Here is a 12,766-nt window from a genome sequence, read left to right on the forward strand (position 1 = left end):
GCCAGAGGAGGGATAAAAAAGGGGCACCAGAAAACTTTTGGGAATGATGGACATGATATGTTCATTCTGTGATTGTATTGATGGCTGCACTGGTGTCCATATAAGTCAAAACACATCAAATTGTATATTTTAGATATGTGTAGTTTATTATATGTAAATTGTGCCTCAACAGAACAAAGAAGATTAAATAATAAATGGAAGGAAGGAAGGAAGGAAGGAAGGAAGGAAGGAAGGAAGGAAGGAAGAATATAAGGAGAAAGGAAGAAAGGAAGGTCAGAAAGAAAAATATTTAGCTGAGCTCTTGGTTATTTTAAGTAACAAGGAGCACACACTTCTACCCTTGGTGAGAGTCTAAACTATTGCAGTTCAATGTTACGAGGTGAAGGTAGACATACCTGTATAATAGACAGGAATTTGCGATTATGGTTAACGATTTTTTGGTGGAATCTGAGGAAACTAACAGATTGCTTGGGATTGGGCCAAGGAACTCCCTTGAGCAAAGCAAAAGCACAGCACAGAATATTTTTTTTCAATCTGATCCACCTTTCACATAAATTATTATTAATAGTTTTTTTTAATTTTCTGGTGTGGAATTATTTTACAGAGAAGCAGAAGTCCAAAGATGCCAGGGAAGTAGCGGGTAAACTGGGTTTTCCCACAGGAAGTGTCAGAGACTTAGTTATCCTAAATGCTTTGTCTCTACCAGCATGAGGTTGTGTGCTGGGGCCAGTCAGTTCAGGGAGCTGCAAGTGTCAGGAAGTATATAATATCAACATGAGCCTGTACTTTCTAACGAATCAAAATCCAAGGCAGAAAGGTGAATGCCATGCTTTTCTCTCTTCTTCCTTGGCTCAGCAGGCATTTGTCTTCTAGCCTTCCCTCAAGGACTGATTCCTCAAGTGAAGTTGCAGGAAGAAATCATGTATTTGAAGCTCAGTGGAGTGGTCTATAAAAGCCTAACAGAAGGCCAGTCATGGAGTGCCATGACAATCATTAAGGCTTTCGTCAAAATGTTTCTAGAAAGTTCCTCTTCCTACAGGTAGAATTGTACTTACTATCATTGGCACACAACTCCCATTCCCCTCTCCTGCCATGTCACTAAATCAGTTCTAAGCATGTCATTTCTGGGCTAGAACATCTGGATTGCTCCCTGCACAATTTTTTATTTTTTTAATTTGGCTCAGGAACTGGCAATGCCAGAAAAGGTGGCTTCTCATTTAGCCTGATTCCATATTGAGTATAATGAGCAAGTTGTCTCTTGCCTGCTTTCAATGGCCATGTAGCATGAGCAAGAAAGAAGATTGTATTGTCCATAGACACACTGAGATTTTTTAGAGCCATTTACTCACACAACACAATTTTAACTATCCTGGCTCATCGTTTTAAAAGAACTTGCATTTGATAAATTACAGACACCTGATTTTCTTTCTTAAAGGTCGTTTGTAGTAAGACATAGACTGAAGTAGAAGTAATGGTCGATAGAAGTAAATTGATCCCAAGTCCACAGACAACATCTAGGATTTTCCATTGCATTAATTAGTTTGGAAAGTGGAGAACTATTTCATCAAAACATAATATAATCCACAATTATCCCCATGACAGTATTTGCATTAAATTATGCATCTTCAACCATAGAAGCCACAGGTTTTTCTAGAAGTAAGATTTGGTCAAGAAATAGGTGTGAACAAAATGATGTGGGCTGTTGAGTCTTAAACAGGCAAAGTCTAATGTCTTAAACCCATGAGTAAGAAAAACAATGATTTGGGGTGATGCCCAAATCTTCACTGGTAATGTGAGTTGAAATTTTGAGTGTGTAAAGGTTGTCCTTCAGGTGACCTGTCTACATTGTGGGATGCCTAGGGGGGCGATATGCCCATCCCCCTTTAAAACTGAAACGAAGGTTTGACTGGCATGAAGGTAATAAAAGACATTGAAAAGGAAACAAACAAAACAAACAAAAACATGTAAAGTTTACATCTGTTACATAGACTGACATGTAAAGAACTGTTTGAAGCTAAAGTTAAAATTTCCTAGAGAAGACAAAGTGAATGCTTGGTTATCTGGACTCAGTGTCAAGAAGAAGGTAGTTGTCTCAAGAAAGGAAGAAGTCTCATATGACAGTGGCTCAAGCAAATCTCCACTCATCCTTTAAATTATACCATTATTGGCACTGGCTCACTCAAATGTAGTATTTAATTCTGAATACATAGAATATTTCAGAAAGATGGGCCTGCGAGTTTTCCTTTTTTTTTTTTTCTATTCTTCACCGAGACATGATGTCACACATGCTCCTTTCAATAATTTGATAAATTCAAGCTCTGAGCTAGAGAGAGCATCTGTTAGAAAACATGGCAATATTCTTCCTCTTTCAGTCCAAAATTCCACAACAGAAATTATGAAAATCACCCAACCTCTCCCAGTAATGGGAAATAATTCCCTCTGTTCACTAAGTCCAGAGACTTTCTTCATAAATAGTTCTGTAGAGTTGGCCTCCATTGTGGCTCGACCAAAGTGGGAGACCAAAACACCCAGCCAGAAATGAAATCAGGAACACATATGAACCGCTGCATCTAGAGAACATTTTAAGACCAGATAAATTAGTGATTGAAACCAAACCGCTAAGTGTTCCACCTCAGAAAGATTTATAACTGACAGCAAAAGTGGTGTTCTAGAAATTAGCCTGACACATATGATAAGGACAGAAAACTAAACAGAAGGCCATGCATGTTTCTAATCCTCTTAATGTTACTCAGCTGCAGCATCCAATAACTTGGGGTGGAGAGGAATCAGAAAAAAATGTGTTTTTTTTTTTTTTTTTTTTTTTTGCTTTTTTATGGCTTGAATGAATTTCCATGTTCATGAAGTTGGTTTTCTCATCAATTATAGTTTAACAATGTACGATGGCTAAGCTAGAAAGAGGCAAAGATAAAACATATTCGCCTATTATCTAAGACTACTGGATCACAGATATGCTTATGAATATTTAGCAACTTCTGGGAAATAGTAGGCTGCTTCGGTCAATACTGTCATCACTTGGACATCAGGGTGGCAACTCTGAGTGCAGTTGCCACACTCTATGGTGGCTTTACCAGAAAGAGAATTCCGTCCATTCTTCTGCCCAGAGTAGTCAGGGGAGGAACTCCTAATGTTTGTAGTAAACACAAGTGACTTCATGACATATCTTAGGGAAAGGGAAAAAGAGACCAAGAAATAAGGAGCCCACAATTTATGAACCCAAGTCAAAGGCCAGGCCAAGAAGAAAAAGTGGGTAAACATAGAGTTTGGATGATGTCATCTTTCTTTTTTGTATGGAAAGACTCAAGGGGATCTAGAAAGAAATCCAGGCTACAGTCTAGAGTGTTGTCCTAAATGATTCCCTGCTTTCACTCTCTATCACCCTGGACCAAAATATCTCTCTGTCTCTGCCTCTCTCTGTGTGTCTCTCATGAATAAATAAATAAAATCTTTAAAAATATAAAATAATAAAGTGTATATTATATCACATTACTCCTCAGCTGAAAATCCTCCAGTGACTAAAAACACAATGGAACTTACCTTTAAAAAAAAAATATTGTTTGTTTATTTATTTATTTTGGAACTTATCTTATAATACTTTAGAATATGGTGATTGGTGTCACCCTCAGATATTGGTCCTTCCTCATTTCTTGTCACTCTTTCCTTTGTTCATTATGCTCCTGTTACAATGACTTCCTTTCCAATCCTATAATACACTGAACTGGTCTCTTTCTTGGGCTCTTGTGTTTACTCTGGTAGCTGAGTGTCCCTTCAAATATTCACACTTACTGCTTCATCTTTTTCAGCAGGAAGTTCTCAGCTCAAGCCTCGTCTCTTCAGAGAGGACTCTGCAGGTTATATGCCCCCGAGTCATTCTCTGTTAAATAAATCTTTTTATTTTCTTGATCATAACTACCATTGTGTTCAATTCTTATTTATTTATTATTTTGCCTGTTTTATTTTTTTTAAGATTTTATTTCTTTATTCATGAGAGACACAAGGAGAGAGCCAGAGACACAGGCAGAGGGAGAAGCAGGCTCCCTGCAGAGAGGCCAATGTGGGATTTGATCTCAGGACCCCGAGAGCCGAGGGCAGACATTCAAACACTGAGCTATTCAGGTGCCTCTGTTTTGCCTATTTTAATCTGTTGTCACCCCAGCTTTCAAATGGAAGTCCTGTGACAGTGAAAATATGCACTGCTTTTGACCATTACTCAATTCATAAGAAAGGGCTGCTCACACCATAGATACACAATAGGTTTTTGAATTAATCCAAACATCTTTTGCTCAAGCTGTGCTCAGGGAAAACTAGTAAAATCTAGATCAGCATAAAATGAAGTTGGGAAATTAATGAAACAGCAAACCAAGGAAATAGAACATTTCATTAGGGAAAAGTAATTGTCTTTCTTGTTTCAACTTGGTTACATGTGAGATTTTCTGTTTCATGTTTTCCCTGTTTGAGAATCAAAAAATTAAATACATATAAGATAAAACAAATTGGCAGATTCTTTTTTTTTTTTTTTTTTTTGACTGCCTTTGCAGTGAGTGACAAGCTGGAAAAAACAAAACAGAAAAAGGATATTCTTATACCAAGCGGAATTCTAATTCAAATGCCACAACTCACATTTTTGAAGCATTTCCACTCTGCATTTTTCTAAGGAAGAGTTACTAGCCTAGCCAGAAATGTCATTTATTCATCTAAGCAAATGGTACGTGGTAATAGGATTGGGAGCAGAGAACTTGATATTTGGGTACCAGTGAGGCCACAGTTGGAGTCTCATTTAATCTCACCCAGAGTAGAAGCTCTTTGCCTTGGCCAGAGGCACAGCCCTTGAATCTTGGCTAGCTGTGGACAAAAGGCATCTCCTTCTCACAAAGCAGGGATCATGCCAAGTCTCTAGTGATCCATCACACTGACACAGACAATTTATTTCGCTGATAAATTGGTATCAGGTTCTTAGACAAAAGTCAGAATTTGTGTTGTATTATTTGCAAAGACAAATAGATATTACTTTTCACAGTACATACAGAGTCTTAAAAGTACACACTTTTGTAAATAATGCTGTCTTTTAAAAGTGTTAGAGGAAACAATTACTTATAGGAAACTTTCAGGGAGTTCTTTCCCAAAAGGGATAAATACTTTATAAAATGAACAGGGTTGCTTAAAATGCTCTCTAATGCTAACAAACAAATTAAGGGTGATGGTTATGCCCTTCTTGATCTGAACAAGGAGGGGATCCAGAGGAGTCACACTTATCAGTAACTATTTATTTCCCTCCAAATGCAAAGCAAATATGGTACAATATGAAGAGGCTTTTTTAAAAAAAGCATGATTAAGCCCATCAATAGAAGTGCGTACAGTGAAGACGCACACTATCTGAACTTCTTGACCAGAGGCCGCAAAGGTCACAGATGTCAGCGGCAGATGCCAGGGCACAATGACAACCAAGATTGACATGTTATACAAGAGCAGAGAGCAGCCAGGCTGGAGGATGGCATGTGGGCACGTGGACCAAACAGCTCTGTCTGACCTGATGCCTGGACCTTAAGTAAGATGAGAAAATGCAAAGGGACCGGGTGTATAAAACTTAATTGGGTCAAAATCCTGAACTGAAGTTGTTTGAAAACTGGAGTGACTCTCACCTTGCATTGCTAAGAAATTTGCCAATAGCTGGAATCAAGGCCGTAGAGCTATATTGATTTTATTTTTTTAAGGAAATAATACTACATTTTTGCAAGCACAACTTTGAGACTGAAAGTTTGAGCCCATTACAATCATAGTTTATAGCTAATATTTCTGACCACTTAGGAGTCACAGCAACCTAATGAAGAGGAACTATCATCGTCTCAGTTTTTATCAAAGAGTAAACTGAGGCACATTGTGAGTGTTGCCTTGCCCAGAGTCTCATAGCCCATGCTCACAAGCACAGCAGCATCTTGCCTCATGCCTTCACTTGAAAGCTATGTCCATACCTACCAAACCCCAAGCATAGCCCATTGAGGCCAGGCAGCTGGAGTTTAATGTCCCTGCCAGCCATTTTTCACATGGGAATGAAGATAAAGGTGAAGAGAGAACGTCATAGTCACCCCTTTTATTGAATAGGGCTTTAATCTTGTCTCATTTAATAAGAATGCACAATTCTATGTAGGCGAGGTAGAGGTTACTACTTACGCATTTTAAATTTACAAAGAGAAGAGTGAGTGTAGAGTCCAGAGTGTGATCCTAAGAATCATGTAATCCCTGAAACTTCAAGTGACTTGGAAAAAGGGTAATATTTTCTCTATTTTAAGATCACAGACAAAGACACTCTAATATTCACTGAACTAAGAGGCATTATGTAATGTCCATTTTAAATTGAGTTAAAATCCTCATAAGAATATGTGTGGGAAACACTACACTAAATTTATTGCCTGGGGAAGTTTATGGAGTCCTGAAGACAGGTTTGGCAGTAATTAGGTCAGTATGGAATGAATTGGACCGCTGTGGAGGGGATTCCTGAATCTGCTTGCCCTCATCTCTCTCCAGAGCTTGAGATCAGCATTTCCAAAAGTTTTCTCTGCAACACCACGTGGACACCTTGTCAGCCCTTAAACTCAACTCTGCTCATTTTCCCACAGCTTGCTTCTGCTCCTGATTTCCTGGGGTCTGTAATCGTAGCAGAATTCTCTGTTACCCACAGTTAGTGTCGGTTATCTTTAAACTTTCATTTGATATCACCTCACACAGTTTAGGTACCTGTCTTTAGATTCTACTTCTTCTATTAAAAAACAAACAAACGACTACAGCCCCCTCCCAAAATAAAACAACACCTCATCCCTTTCTTTCCAGTCCCTCTGACACTAGGTTAGTCTCATTATTTCTCTTCTGGGTCATTAAGATAATCTTTTGGCACCGGTACCTCCTCACTTTACAAAAACACACAGACTATTATTGAGCTACTTCTGTTTCTAACCACAGCTCTAACCCTACCATACTCTTCTTCACACCGCATTGGATTCTCATTGTCTATGGAATTATATGTGATTTTTTTTGCTCCCACGTTTGAAATCAAGAGTGGGAACAATATTTCTTTAATGTAACATTGATGTCTCCCCTTTTCTCATTGCTCTGCTGCGCGTACTATCATCTCTAATCAAATAAAGTTATTTTGTAAGGCGCCATGGACTTTCCCACTTCTTTTGTTTTTGCTCTTCTTTCCATATTTGAAATCTCTTTTTTCCATGTCCGCCTCAAATGACTCTGCCATCATGAATGTGTCCCTGCTAAGGAACATTAAATATTATCTTTGTGGATTCACAAAAGATTGTATTTTCATAGATCACCATCAATACAATCATAATTGATATCATCTTCACATAAGCATGATTGATGTATACTAAGTTTAATTTTAAATCAAGTATGTGAAATTTAGCTATAAATATGGCATACCTTCTAACCTTGCTCTGTTACCTAGAGTATTGCTAGGTCCTAGGGAAGTGAGATTGTTTTTATCTGACATTTAATTCCCTTTAATATATTGTACCTAGATTGTGTATGGGAGACACTTACAAACTATTTATTAAGATGAATTATTGAGATGAATTAAAACATGTTAGCCTAAAATTGTGGTATACTTTCTAATTACCCCCAAAATGCTTGGAACTATTATTATGTTGCCCAGTGCCAATAAAAACATGAAGTCAGAGACTGGAACTATTGAGGAATAAAACTATTTTATTATTTTTAAAATATGTATTCTACATAATAATAAAGGACAATATTGATTTTGGATATAATCATATAAAGAGAATGATTAGGAATTATAGAAACTTGTTGTTCTTGTTGCTTTCCTATGACTCTCATGAAAATTTGAAACTGTGTTTTATTATCCTCAAATCATTTATAGAGGCCTACATAAAAATGAAGTCTGGAGCCCTGCCCAATATAGCACCAAGATCAAAGGCTTATTTTCTAGTAAATTAGAATCCAGATTTTTATATCACAAGTTTACAAATTTATGGAAGTATAAGCCATGAAATAGTCTGTCACCTGGTCTTTGCATTTCAGTACTGAAACACTGTAACTGTTTAAAAAACAGAAGTTAATGAGGATATCAAAAAATAGAACTATGAGGGACACTCAAATGACATTTAGACCTTGGTTATGCTTATAGAGTGAACTATAACTGTCTATAAATTTTTGTTTAAGGAAGTAGCATATTCTTTAGGTTAATCCTGAGTTCAAAGGCCACAATAGTTAATGAATATGTTGTCAAAATCGACCAATGCTTAAAATGGTAAAGAGGTAAGAGGTTTATATGACACTGGGACCCAATAGGAAGAAAAATCAAAATCTGATTGCTTCCTGAGGACATAAAGAATAGGTAGGTCAGTGACAGTTCAAACAAAGACATAATGCTGCAGTCCAACCTGGGGAATATCATCCTGATGAGATGGCATCAGGTACTGTTCAGCAATTAAGGTGACTGTGCTGTGTGATTATCATTGCAAGTTTGTGTGGCATTCTTTAAATCTTTTAATTCCTTCAAAAAATCCAATGAAAATTCTAGAATTGGAAAATTCTCCCTTAATACAAGATACTGGACACTACGATGTAGCTGTCAATAAAAAAAAAAAATTGGTAGATTTTAAATTACCGCAGGACCTGATCCTATTGGTTTTCTAGATTTGCCTTTAACTAGCATAGACTGCTCAATACATAAGAAAAAAAAATGATAGAGATATAAAATCTTCAAATATGCCTAATTGTTCTAATAGTCAAAACATTACAGCAAAATATTTTCTTTCATTAGAAAAGGTGTTTTTTCTAAAACTTTATAATTTACAAATGCTTGCTCTGTAATAGAAATACATGTTCTATTTAGCATCAAAGTAATTAGGATATACAAAACTTTTAAAAAAGTAATTGAGTGCTTCTTTGTGAAAACTAGCTTAAAATTGATTTTGGGGGGTTAATAATTGCTTGCCAATAGATAGTGAGCATCTTAAGAGATGCTGATAGAGAAGATATAGGGAATGGAGAGGGGGATGTATGTTGGACAATTTGCATGTAACAAAAATAAAGACCAATATATTGTTCAGTGAGCTATGTGGCCTTATTAGAAGAGTGAAAGTTATATCTATGCTATGTTGAAGAAAGAGGAAAAACACCAATTCCATACAATACGACACAATTTTGAATTGAGATCTCTGATCACTTCAAGGGATGTCTTTGGTGAAATTGAATATAGGCTGCTTTAATGTTACTTAGGCAAGCAATGGAATTCAAGAAGAATGATTTATTGAAATAAGACCATAGTAACTTAAAAATAAAGTATCATTCAGAAGTTCAATAGCAATGGTATACATCCTTCAAAGCCCATCTTCTCAATAAAGCCTTCCATGCCTTCAAATACTTGAGATGGGGGAAAAAAAAAAAAAAAAAAAAAAAGCTATTCTAAAGCAAGATGCCAATAGTTGCAAGTAATTTCTTAAGAAAGCTTAAAAAGGGTATGCTTTAAGAAGAAACAGATTATTATGGAGATTTAAACCTATTTCTGTACTGACAATGCTCTCTTTCACTAACACGGTAACTTTATCACATCCAAAAAAAAAAAAGTTTTTTGGATGTTTTAGGGAGTGAAGTAGGAGTTACTTATCACCCACAATATTTGCTAATTGCGTTGTGGGACCTGGTGAAAGTCACTGTGTGGTGCATGGTGAAAAGAAGGTGAGAAATGCTGGTATGGGCAGTTTTTGCTTGTGAAGGTAAGCTATTTCTCAATCACACTGTGAATTCTTCCAGGGAAAGAACCATGCCTTTCATTTATTTAACTATCAATTGTAGTGTGAGGCACATAGTAGTCTCTGAAGAAACAACAGTACCACATCAGCTAATGTAGTGACTTGTTAGTTACTACTAGAAAAGCTGAATTACAAATAACCTATTTTTTTCAAGCCTGGGGGGCCAAGGAGGAAAATCATGATTGTGTAAGTACTAGAAAAATACTAGGAGGTGCTTAAATCTAGGAAAAGTTTCTGGAATTTTAGGAAAGAATTAGAAATGTAAATTTGTAGAATAATTATAAAAAGTTTTTGGTAATGTAAGTTCCCTGAAGAAAAATGTCCACAGAAAACATTTAGGCTAAACATTTAGATGTTTTTAAGTTAAGAATCATAGTGATTATTTGCAATATATATATTTATCCAATATAATTTAAAAATACCTATTCATGTGAAAAAGAGAAATCAATGGGCTGAGATTGCATGAAGCATCAGAGTGCAGCAGGTGAGGGTGCAAACTGCAGAGCCCAATAGCCAGGGAGTGAAACCCAGTGTCACTTCCCTTCTGTGTGACCGAAGGTAAGTTAGGGTAAGACACTCTGTTTCATTTCTCCTCATTGGTAAAGTGGTAATAATAATAGGTTTTGGCTTGTTGAGGTGTTGTGAGATTCACATTAGTTGATAAATAAGAAACCACATAGAAAAGTGGTTGACATACGTTAAATTCTACATATAATATTTGCTGTTATGAATATTATCTTATTCTTCACTTATTCTTATGACTTATATAATTCTTACACTTATTCTTATCTCATTCTTCACTTAGAGTTATATCAGTGACTGAAAGAAACAGTAAGAGGATACACACACACAATACATACGTGCACACATATCCATGTGTTAATCATGACATTTTAATTAGATGAAATGACAATTATCAATACAAAGCATACATTTAAAAATCTTATGTAAAAAAAAATCATTGCTGGTAAGACATATAAAACATGGAATTTTATTTCACTTGATGCATAGTGTGTCAAAAATTATGTAAGAAACAATATTTTTTTGATGGAATATTATTTTGATTATCACCTTTTGATTTTAGAGATATACACTTCTTTAAAATGTTTCTGAAAATAACATTATTTTAGAATGTATGTTTCTCCTTAACTATCACCTTTTTTCATCCATATGTGGTCTAAGCCATAAATTTTCATTTCTTCCAAGTCACCTCCAAGGGAAATTGGTAAATGTTCACATAAGGGTGCTCATGCATACATGTGTGTGTGTGTTTACATTTATTCCAAAATATGCATTTACACTAGGCATCTTAGGTCAGCCACTAACATGTTAGCAGTGGATAACCCTAAGAGAAGGGATCAAAAATGATTTACTTCATTTTTGGTTTTGGAATTCCTTGTGTTTTGCTTTGTATTCCAAAATATGTATTATAATCTTGGATTTCTCCCATAAAAGGAGCACAATGTTATATTTTGGAGACAACAGTTGTTGTCGAACCCATAGTTCATTTAATCTAAGGTCTTCAGAAAAAATATATATGGCTGCACAGCTTGATCAATAACCAAGGTAGAAATATTTTCATAAATTCTTAATTTTTCCCCGTAATGTGTTTCTCTCACATCGCACACTTAATTACACATTTTGGTAAATAACCCATTGTTTGAACCCTACTTCAATTTTATTCAATGTCAACCTATAAATAAGCCAGGTAGTATTTCTGCCCGCCCCCCTCCATCCCCCCATGAAGGGAGGTTGTTTTCAATCTGCCTTAACAGGTGCCCACACATCTTCACTTTGAAGATGTAGCATTCAGGTTTAGTCAGGGTGGATTATTGCTTTTCCACTTTCATAATTTTTATGCTGCTCCCAGAAGTCTTCTCGGCATTTGCTTTGAGTTCTGTCTCCCCTGCATCCCCGGTTTGCCCAGATCTGGGAGTCCCAGGTGCAGCTGAGTGGAGCCTGTTGCCCATCCCCCCAAAGTGTCTGGGGAGCCCAGCGCATCAACGCTGTCAAGGTGGCTCTGCGCGCAGCCCAGCTTGGGAGATGGAATATTCCCCTTGCGCTAATACTTGAATATATCAAGCAAAGGCTATAAAGGACTTCTAAAAATGTAGGATGTTAACTTCATGTTATCCTTCCTTGTTTGCTATTCGTAATGAATCGCATTGGCTTGACCAGTGTGCTCCGGACCAGGCCAAGAGATATGATTTGTTTAGGCATGACCCCTTTTGGATGGGACTTCCTTTCGGATGGGAGAATTCTCAGGCTATCAATGGATCCACTTGCCTAATAATCCTTGGAGGGCCTGGATCTAGGTTCTCTTTTCTGTCCCCATCAGCTGCGACTGTGTAGGGCAGTTGGTATCTGCTGCATAGAATGGATGTGGCCATGTGGCTTCCCAGATGTGTGTTCACCAAACCCCGCTGCACCCCAAATCATCCACGTCTTCACTTATCAACAGCATTTCCATCCTTCTATAGTCTCTTGGGCCAAGACCCCTGGATTCATTCTTAGTTCAGATCTTTCCTTCCCAGCTCACATCCAATCCATTATCAAATACTAGCTAGTGTGCAGTCAAAAGATACCCCAAATTCAACTCCTTCTCATTGCATTGGCTACGGTGTCAGTCTGGTCTGCTCTGGTTTGGATTGCATCAATAGTTGTGAGATTCACAGTGGTTGATAAATAAAAAACCACACCGAAAAGTGGTTGACATGTATTAAACTCTACATGTGGGCAGCCTGGGTGGCTCAGGGGTTAAGCACCTGTCTTTGGCCCAGGGCGTGACCCTGGAGACCCGGGATCAAGTCCCACATCAGGCTCCCTGCATGGAGCCTGCCTCTCCCTCTGCCTCTCTCTCTCTCTCTCTCTCTCTGTCTAATGAATAAATAAATAAAATCTTAAAAAAATAAATAAACTCTACATGTAATATTTGCAGACTCCTTGCTTACCCTCCTGTCTCTACATTC

The 12,766-nt window shown here is 37.1% G+C and overlaps 1 non-coding gene across 1 annotated transcript; it reads left to right on the plus strand.

Annotated features, from left to right (window-relative positions):
- The first annotated feature begins 1,727 nt into the window (after positions 1 to 1,727).
- LOC119872427 lies at positions 1,728 to 1,876 on the plus strand. The gene has a single exon (XR_005361515.1). It is a non-coding gene; the product is annotated as a U12 minor spliceosomal RNA (small nuclear RNA).
- The last annotated feature ends 10,890 nt before the right edge of the window (positions 1,877 to 12,766 follow it).

Source organism: Canis lupus, chromosome 6 (assembly GCF_011100685.1).
Source record: "Canis lupus familiaris isolate Mischka breed German Shepherd chromosome 6, alternate assembly UU_Cfam_GSD_1.0, whole genome shotgun sequence".
In the NCBI taxonomy this organism is placed as follows: Eukaryota; Metazoa; Chordata; class Mammalia; order Carnivora; family Canidae; genus Canis; species Canis lupus.